This window comes from Benincasa hispida, chromosome 1 (assembly GCF_009727055.1).
Source record: "Benincasa hispida cultivar B227 chromosome 1, ASM972705v1, whole genome shotgun sequence".
Classification (NCBI taxonomy): domain Eukaryota; kingdom Viridiplantae; phylum Streptophyta; class Magnoliopsida; order Cucurbitales; family Cucurbitaceae; genus Benincasa; species Benincasa hispida.
In genome coordinates, this window is record NC_052349.1 from 20,832,294 (window position 1) to 20,844,937 (window position 12,644).

A 12,644-nucleotide genomic window follows, 5' to 3' on the forward strand; every position below is an offset into this window, starting at 1 on the left:
ACCGATTGGACTCGACGGTCTACATCTGAAATTAAGTCATCACGGTCGAACAACCGACCATAAATATTTGCACTACCTGGAGGAAACCGGGATTTAAATTTACTTGTTTTCTAAGATTAGATTTCAATTTAATATTTTCTCTTTTTAATTTTTCATTTATTTTGTTGAGCCTAATTCTTTCTATTATTCTTGTTTGCTAGGATTTTTCGGGAGAAAAGGAGTTAAGCCAAGTATCTTGCATCCTTCCTTCACTCCATTGTTTAGGGAAGTATTCTGATCCCTCGTACTTCATTTTAATCACATTGGGGACCATGTGTGTTTTAAAACCTAGGGTGGGATGTTTGGACTTTTGGGTGGATTTTTTTTTTTTTTTAAATTTTGATGATATTATTTGAGGTCCTAGAGTGCTGTACTCGGACAATGCTTGCTTGATTGAGTTTGTCTTGTTGTTTTGTTCCTTACGATGACCAGTCTATGATGCACTTGTATGAATTGTTTTTTCATTAAAATAGGTTCGATGAAAGGGTTCATAATTTTCATGATGTTTTTGAAAATTTTTGCTTACTTTTTTTATTACATCTCCAAGTCCTTTGCATATCTATCTTGACCTGTTTGCTTGCTTAGAATTGAATTATGAGACCATAAGGTTGTTGTCACTTCGATAGGCTTTGGTGATAGATATTAATCTTTTCACGGTTCAATTTAGTAAAGCATGCTTGAGATGTAGTCAATTGATATCACTGTCGCCTAGTAAAAAAGAAAAAAGGGAGAGAGAGAGAGAGAGAATTTTCATTTATGCATGTTTAGGGGTCTACTCCTCTTCTTCAAGGGTATGATTAACCTGGGGCGACCATGACACCCGTGGTTTCTCTGAGCTAAAGTATCCTAGAGGAATGAGTAAGCTTAGGCACTTTTGAAGGGAAATTGGCCCGTAGATGGATGACTCGCATGACACCCGTGTGGGCAAGCCAAAACGAAAGTTAGTTTCCTAGATTAAGTTTCCCTTTTGAGCTTTAGAAAAAAAAAAAGAGATAATAATAATAAACGAGAAAGAAAATCATGCAGTAAGGTGATCGATGATTAGATTTTGAGCGATCCAATTTTATGTCATTCCCATTTTAAATTTAGGAAAGCTAATTCAGCCTTCGAGCCAGTGTGGGGAGAAAACAAATGGAAAATTCATAATGCCATTCCAGGCTCTCTCTTGTTCAAAATAAATAACTTTGTGCTTGAACATGTATTAAAAAATTTTAAAACAAATTTTCAAATCGTTCATGAAATGATGGAATGATTTTTGATCACCTAATCGATTGTGAAATTAATTCTAGTTGACTGTTAAGGCTTGAGTAAGGAACATTCTAGTTTGAAAAACTGATTATCTTTTGCATGATTGCTTGTTTTAACTTGCTCGAGGACGATTAAGAATTAAGCTAGGGGTGTTTGATAGTGCTGGAAATGTGATATCTTCTTCTGATTAACTTAGGGTCGTTTAGCTACTTAATTTGGTTAAATTGATTATTTTGTAGGACTCGAGTGTACAAGTAGTTAGATTAAGTGTTCGGTAAAAAAGGCGCTAAAATGACTAAATTAGAAGCTAAATTGATCAAATGACGAATGAGTGAAGAATGTTGCTCTGTTAAGCATTGCAATACTCTCATTAAACCTAAGTCCAACGCTAGCTCAATGCTAGAAGGAAGAATGCTTGAATGCAGGGCAGTGTTGCAACTCTCCGGAGATGCCCTAACGCCATCGTTGTGCCTTTTCAACATTGCCCTCTAACGCTCTAGGATAGAATAGGCAGCGTTGCAACGCTCTCCTTGAGCATTGCAATACTACGTGGTTCGACGGACGCACAACCTCAGCGTGCACGCAACGCAGCGTCAGGACAGCACTGTAATGCTTGCCTGATGCTCGACCATTATGCACTGCAACGTTGCAACACTCTTCCCAGCATTGTGACGCTACGACAGTTTTATAAAAGAATAATTTGGGTCAGTCGATTATATCATCCTCGAGTAAATCGATTTCTTAACGTCGCCGCTCTATCCAGCCTAGTTGTAGTTCCTTTCTTACACCAAAATTCTGTAAAAAAATTCTTCCCATTTGCCAACTGTATTGAATTCGAGTATGATTCAAGGCTAAAGGGTAAGAACTTAGCTTGGGTTTTTTTAGTTTAGTTTGGTTCTGATTCAATTTTTTAGACTTGTAATGTAATTCTGTGAGTTTTATTATGAATTTATGAGAATTTATCTTGAGCATATTCTTCAATTTTTTGTGTATTGGATAATCTGACAAATTAGCTATGCACGTTTAATTGATTGCTTTGATTGGCCCTAATTTGTAATCGTTAGGTGTCGTCACCAAGAAGCATGAGTTAAGTAAGTTTGTTGTGTTAATTCCGGATTTCAATTAGCAAGCATTTACTTTCTAACTTAGATAAATCTCACTCAATTAATTGGTTAGATGATGGAAATCAATTAATTGACTTAGCTTTGCCTTGAATCTTAATGCCTGTTGATTGATTAGTTGGTTGAGGATTCTCGCTTTTTTGTTAATTAATTTGATTTTATGGACTACCAAGTAGAATTCTAACCAAGTAGGCTAAGTTTTCATTCAAATACTCTCACGCATCTTTTTATTAGTCTGCGATATAATTGATGAGAAATGAACTAAACTATAATTACCCAAGCTAAGTATTTGTTCGGTTGATAAATTTTTGTATCGTTGCACACTTATTTTTTGTTCTCTAGCAATTTATTTTATATTTTCTCACCCCCCTCCCCTGGTTACTTCCTACAAGTTCCAAACTTTGAGGAATCCATATTCAGCTCTCTGTGGTTTGACCACAGACTTGCTACTTATACTACTATAAGAGGTTAGTTCGGTGCATACAAATTTTATTTGCATAGGCGCAGGTTCATGGATGACGGTGAACCTGACGGCCGACCACCCACTCAGACAAAACCCCAAAATGCTAGGCTTATTGAGTCGGCGAATTTGGCCAGTCTCACCAATGGAAATCAAATGACTGCCTTCATGGGCAGGAGCTCACAACTCACTAAAGATTAAGGTCAAGTCACATATGGAAATCCTTAGAGAAAGGAGGGGGGAATTGGTTTGTGAAAAAATTAAAAGAAAGTAAAATGTAGATTCTTATTATTTTGAGACACACAAAATTTGAGCACGTAATAAACTTGTAAATTCTATATGAAAAGATTCTACGAAAATATAGTCATAGTTCTATCATCGAATTAACAAAATATTAGGACACTTACACAATTCCACAACCTATTAAGTAATGCCTAATAGTCCAATTAGTCAATCAAGAATTACATTCCAATTAACCATAAATTAGTTAAAAACACTTCCTCGATAGCAATTATCATGTTTAATCCTAATTTGAATTAAAATCTTGGGTTTCTTTGTGGTGACGCTCTTTAAATTGGAAAGTGTAGACTTAAAGACCGATTTATTGAAAGATTTTGAATTAGATTACTCATGCAAGAATTCAAAAAAGTTTTTATTCATTACAAGAAAATCTAATTTTTGCAACTGAATCTACTATTATGTAAAGTAGCCAAGTAGAATTTGCAAGTAAGAAATTAAAAGATCCGAGTCGTCAATTCATCACAACCAATTTCTATTAAAAATTCATACAAAAATCAACCAAGAATTATGAAATTCATAAGAAAAATTACAAAATTCTCGAGAACTAAACCTAATAGACTATTTCGCAAGAGTTAAGGATTACCTAGCCTTCCATTGTGTTGATTTCTTCAATCAATCAATGGGAATTACAAGAATTGAATGAAAGATTAAAAAAATAGCTGAAAGAATGGTGAAAACTTAGCAGAGTTTCTTCAAGGTACTATGAAATTTTCTTACCGTGTAAAATCTAAAACTTTCCTTTTATATCTAGGTGGCATTGGGTTTTATGTCCTAAAACTTATGGTTTGTAAACAATAAACTTATTCTGTTATCAATAAAGATGTTATTGAGGTTTTATTCAATAAAGTTGTTATTGAATGTATGAGTTGCTCATTTTATTTTAGAAAGAACCTAAATCCAATAAACTAAAGATCACAAGCTATTATATGAATACTTAAAACTCATTTTGTTTTAGAAAGAACCTAAGCCCAATAAACTAAAGATACAAGGCTATTATATGAATACTTGAACTTTATGTGGCGACATAAAGATGGATCAAGTTCGAGTAAATAGCCAAAACGGTCTATAGTTTATGAATAAGGTTGGGTGCCTTATTCTGGTAACATTATCGGATGCGGCCCACTCTATAGTTGTTGTAGTTTATTGTCAAACTAAGTAATCCTAATTCGTTCACGTAGTGACATGAAGAGCGAAGATGTCCTATGCAATGAGTTTGCATAAGATCAAACTAAGAAATAAGTCACTCTTACTTTATAACGATGTTTACTATTTATGACTGACTATTTAAAAGCGATGACCTAGGTACTTGATCTTAGTCTTAAGTGTTCGGCCTCTAATGGTGTCATTTAATTCTCAAAAAAGACTACGAAACAAAAGAATTTATAATATCGAACTACTCTTATCACTATAAAGACGTACCAATAGTGGTAAGTTCGAGTTAATCCGCAGGGAAGCATGATTTGTTTCGTTGAGTTAATTTCCTAACTAGAGTGGTAAATGGGATTTTGTGTGGAAGAGATAAATGTGTGAAATCGAAATAAAAAGGGTAAATGTAATCTAAAATAGGAGTCTATCTAATTTCTATAGCAAGAGAGAGTTTCCTATGCAATTTCTATCATGGAAATCGATAATTAAATGAACGTTCAATTTTATGCATGCACGACTACTAAATCGATTCAACTTAACTAAACTCTACAAAGGCCGACAATCAATTAAATCAAAATCAGTCAAGCATCCTAATTATTAATTAAGGTCAGAAAGACCATGCCTTATTTAAACTATATGCTCTTAAATCTACTGGGTTCTTAGCAATCATATAGAATTAGAAAAACATATGCATTATGAACAAGGATTCGATCGCGTCGATTAAAATTCAGGAAAAGCCATATTCAATTAACCAATTGGTTCTTCAAATCTAAATTAAACATGCATTACCAAAATTTAAGGACAACCTATAAATCTTAAGCACACACATTCAACCATTACTACTGGGGTAAAATCAAGCATAGATGAACTGCAAGGAAACGTGTGATCCATTGATTACAACCCAAAACAAAAAGAAAAACTAACCTAAAGACACTAAATCCTGAATGGAAAGAAAAAAGAATGAAGGCTAACTTTGGCCTCCACCAGTTCAGCCCTCAAAAGTTAGCATGTTTTGACCTAAAACCAAAGATAAGTATTTATAGAAAAAGGGACAACGTTAAAATGTTGATTCAGCTGGTCTCGAGCATCAAGCACAGAAGTCCAACACTAGGCTAACGCTCAATTGCGTATGCGCGAGGGATTCTCTGTCTTCAACATCATAGCGTTGTGATGCTCAGGGTGAGCATTGTAATGCTACCCTTTCTGTCCTTCAGCGTTGGGTGAGCGTCAGGCCAAGGCAAATCGTGAGCATTGTGACGCTCTAACAGGGGCATTTATGTCTTTTTAACTCCTTTGAAGCTTCAATGCTTAAAATAACTTCAAATTGCTCAAAATTAACCCCGTTTAGCTTCAAATCGCCAATTCTACCTCATGGTTGTTGGATACCTACAAAATAGGAAAATAAACGCATAATATCCAATAACAAGCCTGAATTAAGCTAGGAAATATAGCTCTTTTCTAGAGTTATCACTGAGCTAACTATGAACTCCTGTTTATTCGAGATTATCCTTAGATTTGCATGGGTGAGGGTTAGCTCAACAGTGTCGGTTCAATAAGCCTCCCATTTCAAGGGTAAGACTGGGTAGAAAGCTAGGGATATAGGGTGTAAGACGAAATTCACTCCTACCCGCTTTTAGGGATAGTAGAGAAAATGTTCCCTTAAGTGCTGACTTCGAGTCTTAAACAAGGGGCTCCACCTTTTAAATGGCCCGAGAGGGACTCGATTTAGTGATTGGATCACAAACCAATTCTTCATTAGAGAATCGTAGGACTTAAGAAGCAAGATGTAATCTTAGGGGTAAAACAGCTTTTGACCCAGCCGTTATTACGAACAACCTGTGAAGGGTTAACTTACTAATCATGGTTATATCGAGTGAACACAATATATCTACAATGAGAGGAGTGCAACTACTGGGCTTTAGTGGAGTGACCCGATAGTTAACAAATGGTGGTTAATTATGTTAAACAATTTACCCGATTAATCTCGAATCGTTGGAGCCTATGATCTGTAGGTCCATGAAGTCCCTCTACTGGCTCATATCAGAGTAAACCTTAGAATAGTGTTACGAATTGAAGTGTTCAAATATGATTTTTGGAGCAAAGCGTTTAATATATGCGATATATTTCACCTAATGTTTAATTATGAATTAAACATAAAGAGAGAGAAAATAGAAGATATTTAAATAAGATTTAAATATCAAAATTATGAATAGGGAATCATATTAATTGGGATTAGTGTTAGATTTAATATTAAATTGAATTGGTTAAAATTGCAATAAACGTCAAAATAGTTGACTAGGTCAAAATTGCATCAAAAGTCAAAATTGTTGACTTTGGACTTTGAGAGTCAAACTTTGACCTTTGGCCAAGTTAATGGAAAGATCCATCAATTGTGAGTGAGAAATTTTAACATTTGCATTGCTTAGTATTTTTTTTTCCAATTGAAGACACTTGCCCTACTAATCCCACTTTGAGTTAGTGGATTTTTTAGTGTCAAATTCTCATCAAACTCAAAGTTGCATGTTTTGCATGAAATGACCTTGAAAAGGAAGAGTTTATGAATTTTAAATCTCTTGGCCAAGTGGATTTTTATGAGATTATTTGATAATCTCAAACCTATTTTAAATCTCTTGGTCTACAAACTGTTCATGAGGAGATTGAGCTAACTTGGAGAAGATTTGAGACTACAAAGGTTGTATATATTCTCTCTTTATTCTTTATTTAATTGCATGCTTATTCTTTGAAATTAACCTAATTAGAGTACTTTAGTTTCGTTATTTCTTCTGTTACGCATATGTTCATTCCATCAGGTCGCAACATTGTGACTCTCCAATGAGCGTTGCAAAATTTTATCAATGTACACCCATGTCATATCAACCATGGTGATCCCGGAGGGGTCACATATCAGTCAAAACATGATCCTGAAGGAACATGAATCAGTCATAAATGTGATCCCGAAGGAACACGCATCAATCACAGTGTGCAACCTGAGGGTACACAAATCATCCGTAAACATGATCTCGAGGGAACACACATCAGTTAGCAGTCGTAAACATGATACCGAAAGAACACACATCAGTCATCAGTCATAAATGTGATCCTAAAGGAACACACATCAATCATAGTGTGTAATCTGAAGGTACACAAATCAGTCATAAATATGCATATATACATACATACTGTGGACACGAAGGAGCACACAATTAGTCATATGTGTACACCTACCCAGATAAAAAAAAAGTTAACAAAAACCATTTAAACTTAGCATGCATCAGTTGACATATAACTCGTTTTGTATAATTACAGTTGTTTATCTTAGGGGTAAAATTACCAGTATGTCTTCTATCAACTTTACATATCATCACAATCAAAACAATTCAGCCAGTCAATCTCATTAAATCGAATAGTCCAGTAGGTCCAAGATAAGCAATCTAATCATTATAAAATAACCAGTCCAATCAGTCTAAAATAAACATTCCAATCAGTCTAAAATAGACAGTCCAAGTGGTAGGGACGACTGGTTCAAAAGCAACCAATAGAAACACACCTACCTCGGATTGAAATTCCAAAATTAATCCAAGAAATCAATCTCCAAGAAAAACTTAAATTAACGTTCCAAACGCTTTGTTTGCTAAATTTATTCTAAACTTCACTCAACGATTCAAAACTGCACATAAACCATTAGGATTCAAAATCCAATTCCCAATATTTATCACTAATCCAAAAAGTTTCATAGTCTTAATACTCACTAAATAAAAACCAAGCGAGTGACGGTGACTTGCGGATGCACAACGACAAATGGCCAAAAAAAATATGAAAGTAATAGAGATTTTTCTCTCTAATTGACCCCCTTTGGAATGAAGTGAATGGTTTGGAATGAAGTGCATGATTGTATTTATAGAGGAAAAATAATCTTAATCCTAAATTATTTAGGATTTCATAACTTAAAGTAGTAGATAAATTAGATTTCCTTTTTGTAAATGACCGTTTATCTAATTAGAAGATCTCTTTTTTAGAAAACCAATAATTAAAGTAGTAGATAGATTATTTTTTGAATAAGACATCTTCTCTTATTAGGAAAGTCATATTTTAATTAATTAGAAAATCCATAATCTAATTAATTTAGGAATCCATATTCTAATTGAATTAAAAATGTCACAATCTAACTAAATTAGAAATTTCATAATCTAATTAATTTAACTTAAATCTAAATTTCTCTAACCAACTCAATTTAAATTAAGCATCTTCTTTAATTTGTATCCAAACTCCAAAATTAAAGAGAATAAAATTTAAAACCACAATTTCCCATTTTTCTTCATAAATTTCAAATTTCTTTTAATTTTCAAATATTTATCCAAAATAATCCAAAAATTCTAAATTTTTATCCAAAATAATCCAAAATTTTCAAATCTCTTATCAAATTAATCTCAAACCAGTTAACTTAATTTTGGCTCCAAACCAAAATTAAAGGGAATATACCATCCAATAGCTGAGATAAAATATATCCTTCCAAATATTTAATTAATTTAAAATCACACCTTCCCCAAATAAATTAATCTAATTTTCCCTTCAATTGAATTAAAATTCCAATTCTTTACAAATATCTTTTAAGTTAATTATCTTGCCTCCGAAATTAAATTTTTAGTCCCAATTTATCAAACTAATGTCCAAATATTTCAAGATAATTTAATAAAAATTGCCTAACAAATTCGGAATGTTACATTCTTCCCTCCTTAAGAAACTTTCGTCATCGAAGGTTTTAAATCAAAAAAAATATCTATATATTAAATTCTTACCTTGACCTTTCGTCCCATCTACCTTCATCGATCATGATAGAGAAGCTTCTCCATTTTCATGGCTCATGCATATTTCCTCTTTATACAAGCAATGCCTCAAAAATCATAAAGCTAAAACAACCATCTCCTTCTTCAACTTAGGGCTGATCAGTTCCACACATCCCTAATTATCTAAGATACGCTATCATGTTCAATCCATAATAGTTGATATATAGTCATATGAATCTATCTTTCTTCCTAATGAACAAAACCGATGTGCTCCAAGGAAAAACATTAAAACACTTTGCTAAATGATTCTTGTACCAGTGGCTTAGGCTATTTTAACTCTGCTAGAGTCCTTCTACGGGGAGCCTTAATGATAGAAGTTGTTCTCAACTCAAGTTCATCTCTAGTGCTAGGGGTCATTCTGGGAGATCTAATTTACTCGACCTTAACACTCGTATAACTCGTTCCTTACTTGAAGCTAGACTACTTTTTACCTTGAAATCAAACTGATGGCTTCATTGATTCATTGTTCTAAATATTCGTATCCACAATAAAAAACCTCTAAACCTTGCTAATACCTTTCAGCGACTTACCCTTTCTTTAACAAAGTCTTAACTCTTCCATTTTCATAGCTTCTAGCAATTATTGCTACTAAACATCTTCAAATAAAACATTATTCAACCAACAAATATTAAGATCCAAAGTTCCAAGTAGTAACGAGATTGTTCACACCAATTTCCAGAGGTTTGTAAACACAATACCCCACCAAATCAAATCTATGCCCTTAATCTCAAAATAATTATTCCTCTTACCTCCTCAAAACAACAAAATATTTCTCAAATACTTTCATTTTTCATTGGCCTTATCTTTTCCAAGACTAATAAATCCAATATATTCTTTTCCACTTTCCTAGTGAAATCTATTTATATCAAAACATGTGACTATTAGTAACCCCTTGATAATCTACAATCCAATTCTTAAATTCAACCTTTAGCAAGGTATCCTTCACAAATCGATATTGCTTTTAACTCCAAAAACCTTTTCTTCTTCTTGGGTCAATTAATTAATCTTGGGCCTTTTCATTGCAACAAAACATAGTTCACACCCAAGTACCTTAAGAATAATTCAATCCTACAACTTGTTTTCTCCCATTTAAAGCCAATTATAACTTCAATCATCTTGGTCTTCCTTAACTAATTCATCTTACCTAGGTCTTGTAAAGAGTTCTTCATACTATTGCTTTATGCTCCAACTAGTAATTCTTCCTTTTAGGCACGTTACATGAAGAACCAAAACAACATACCTTACTCAGTCCACCAACTTTGATTCCATGAAAGTGATATGACCTATTAATCCTTTCAAATTTCTCTTGAAACATTTTGACTCTAATTTCTAGTAATATTTAATAGAACAAAAGTTTCTTCTTCATCTTTTTCTTATCTTATAAAGCAACTTTAATCTCGTACCTAAGAACATGTACCTTGTGATAAAGTTCCTTATAGCACCACCAATTTTATTCTCTCAATGCAATACTTAATACTATTCCATAGTGAATTCCCAATTCACCTACCTTATTCTATGGCTTAAACAAATACATCCTTTTTCTTTCTTTCCCATCATAAGTTCATAACATGCATAGTTTTATTATGTTTCAATATCTTTGAACCGAAATATATGTCCATTTTTAATAGTCATTTCATGAAATAAACTATCGCCAAATAGGCACATAATAATTTTTCTTTCTTTCCACGATACCATAACAAAACATCCATCTTATAATAACTTTTAAACCAACAATAATAATCAATCAATACATAAAGATTAAATATGAATGCTTTTAAACGTATTTTCGTAGAACATTCATTGATAGAACATACCTGACGAGGACGAATGATCAGTGAATGGGCCATAAGGGACATACATCTTGGACTAACATTGTAAGTCAATCTATAGAACCTCAAACTTACGCTCTGATACCAACTGTAACGACCCCAACCTTTCAAGTACTCTAACAAGGGTCATTACTCATAGTACACATTAAAACCCAAATATTTTAACCACAAAATTCATCAAAACAATAAAGATCGTTTTCCAAAATAAACTAGAAAATAAATAAATAACAAATAATTAAAACCTTTATCAGGGGTCCCTAAAATATTTTTTTTAAAAAAAAAGCATTCAAAAAATTAAAATTTTTGTCACAGATCCCGTCTGTCACTCATCGATCAATTCTTATCATTGCCAAAAAAACATAAAGGAATAAAGAATGAGTTTAACAATACCTAATGAGTGACCCGTTACTAGGCCCTCTAGGTAACCTGTTAACTAGTCTATCTAGGCATCGATGTACACCATATCATATCAGTCATGGTGATCCCAAAGGGGTCACATGTCAGTCATAAACGTGATCCCGAAGGAACATGCATCAGTTATAGTGTGCAAACTGAAGGTACAAAAATCAGTTGTAAAGGTGATCCCGAGGGAACACGTATCAATTTTCAGTCGTAAATGTGATCCCAAGGGAATACACATCAGTCATCAGTCGTGAACATGATCCTGAAGGAACACACATCAATCATCAGTCGTAAATGTGATTCCGAAGGAACACAGTACAATCATTGTGTAACTCGAAGGTACACAAATCAGTCGTAAGCGTGCATATATACAGTCATGTTGTGGACTCGAATGAGCATACAATTAGTTGTATGTATACACCTGCCCAGATAAGAAAAGTTAACAAGAACCATTTAAACTTAGCATGTATCAGTTCACATATAACTTCTTTGTTATAATTACAATCGTTTATCTTAGGGGTAAAATTACCAGTATGTCCTCGGTCAACTTTAAATATCATCACAATCAAAACAGTTCAACCAGTCAATCTCATTAAATCGAATAGTCCAGTTAGTCTAAGATAAGCAATAGAATCATTTTAAAATAACCAGTCCAACCAGACTAAAATAAACGGTCCAATCAGTCTAAAATAGACAATCCAAATGGTAGAGACGACTGGTTCAAAGGCGAGACAGTAGATAGACACTTACCTCGGATCTAAATTCCAAAATTAATCCACGAAATCAATCTCCAACAAAAACTTGAATTAAGTTCCAAATGCTTTATTTGCTCCAAATTTATTCCAAACTTCACTTAAAGATTCAAATCTACACATTAGAAGTGTTCAAAAAACCCGATAACTCAAAAAAACCGATCAACCCAACCCAACCCATGCGGTTTGGTTGGATTATCAACTCATTTGGATTAGGTTGGGTTCAAATAAATGAAAATTTTATGGGTTGGGTTGGTTCATGAGTTTACCTAATATAACTCAAACCAATCCGAACTAACCTAAATTTATTATTAACTTTAAAAAATATATTTTTTATTACCTATAATACAATTATTTATGCATATAATGATTTTAGTTTTATTTAATTCCAATATTTTTTAAATAATTTATTATTCAACAACTCTTAAAAGTAGTTTCTTTGCACTATAGAAAGAAATTTTTCACTATATAAATTGAAACTGAGTTGTTAATCTTAATTAAAT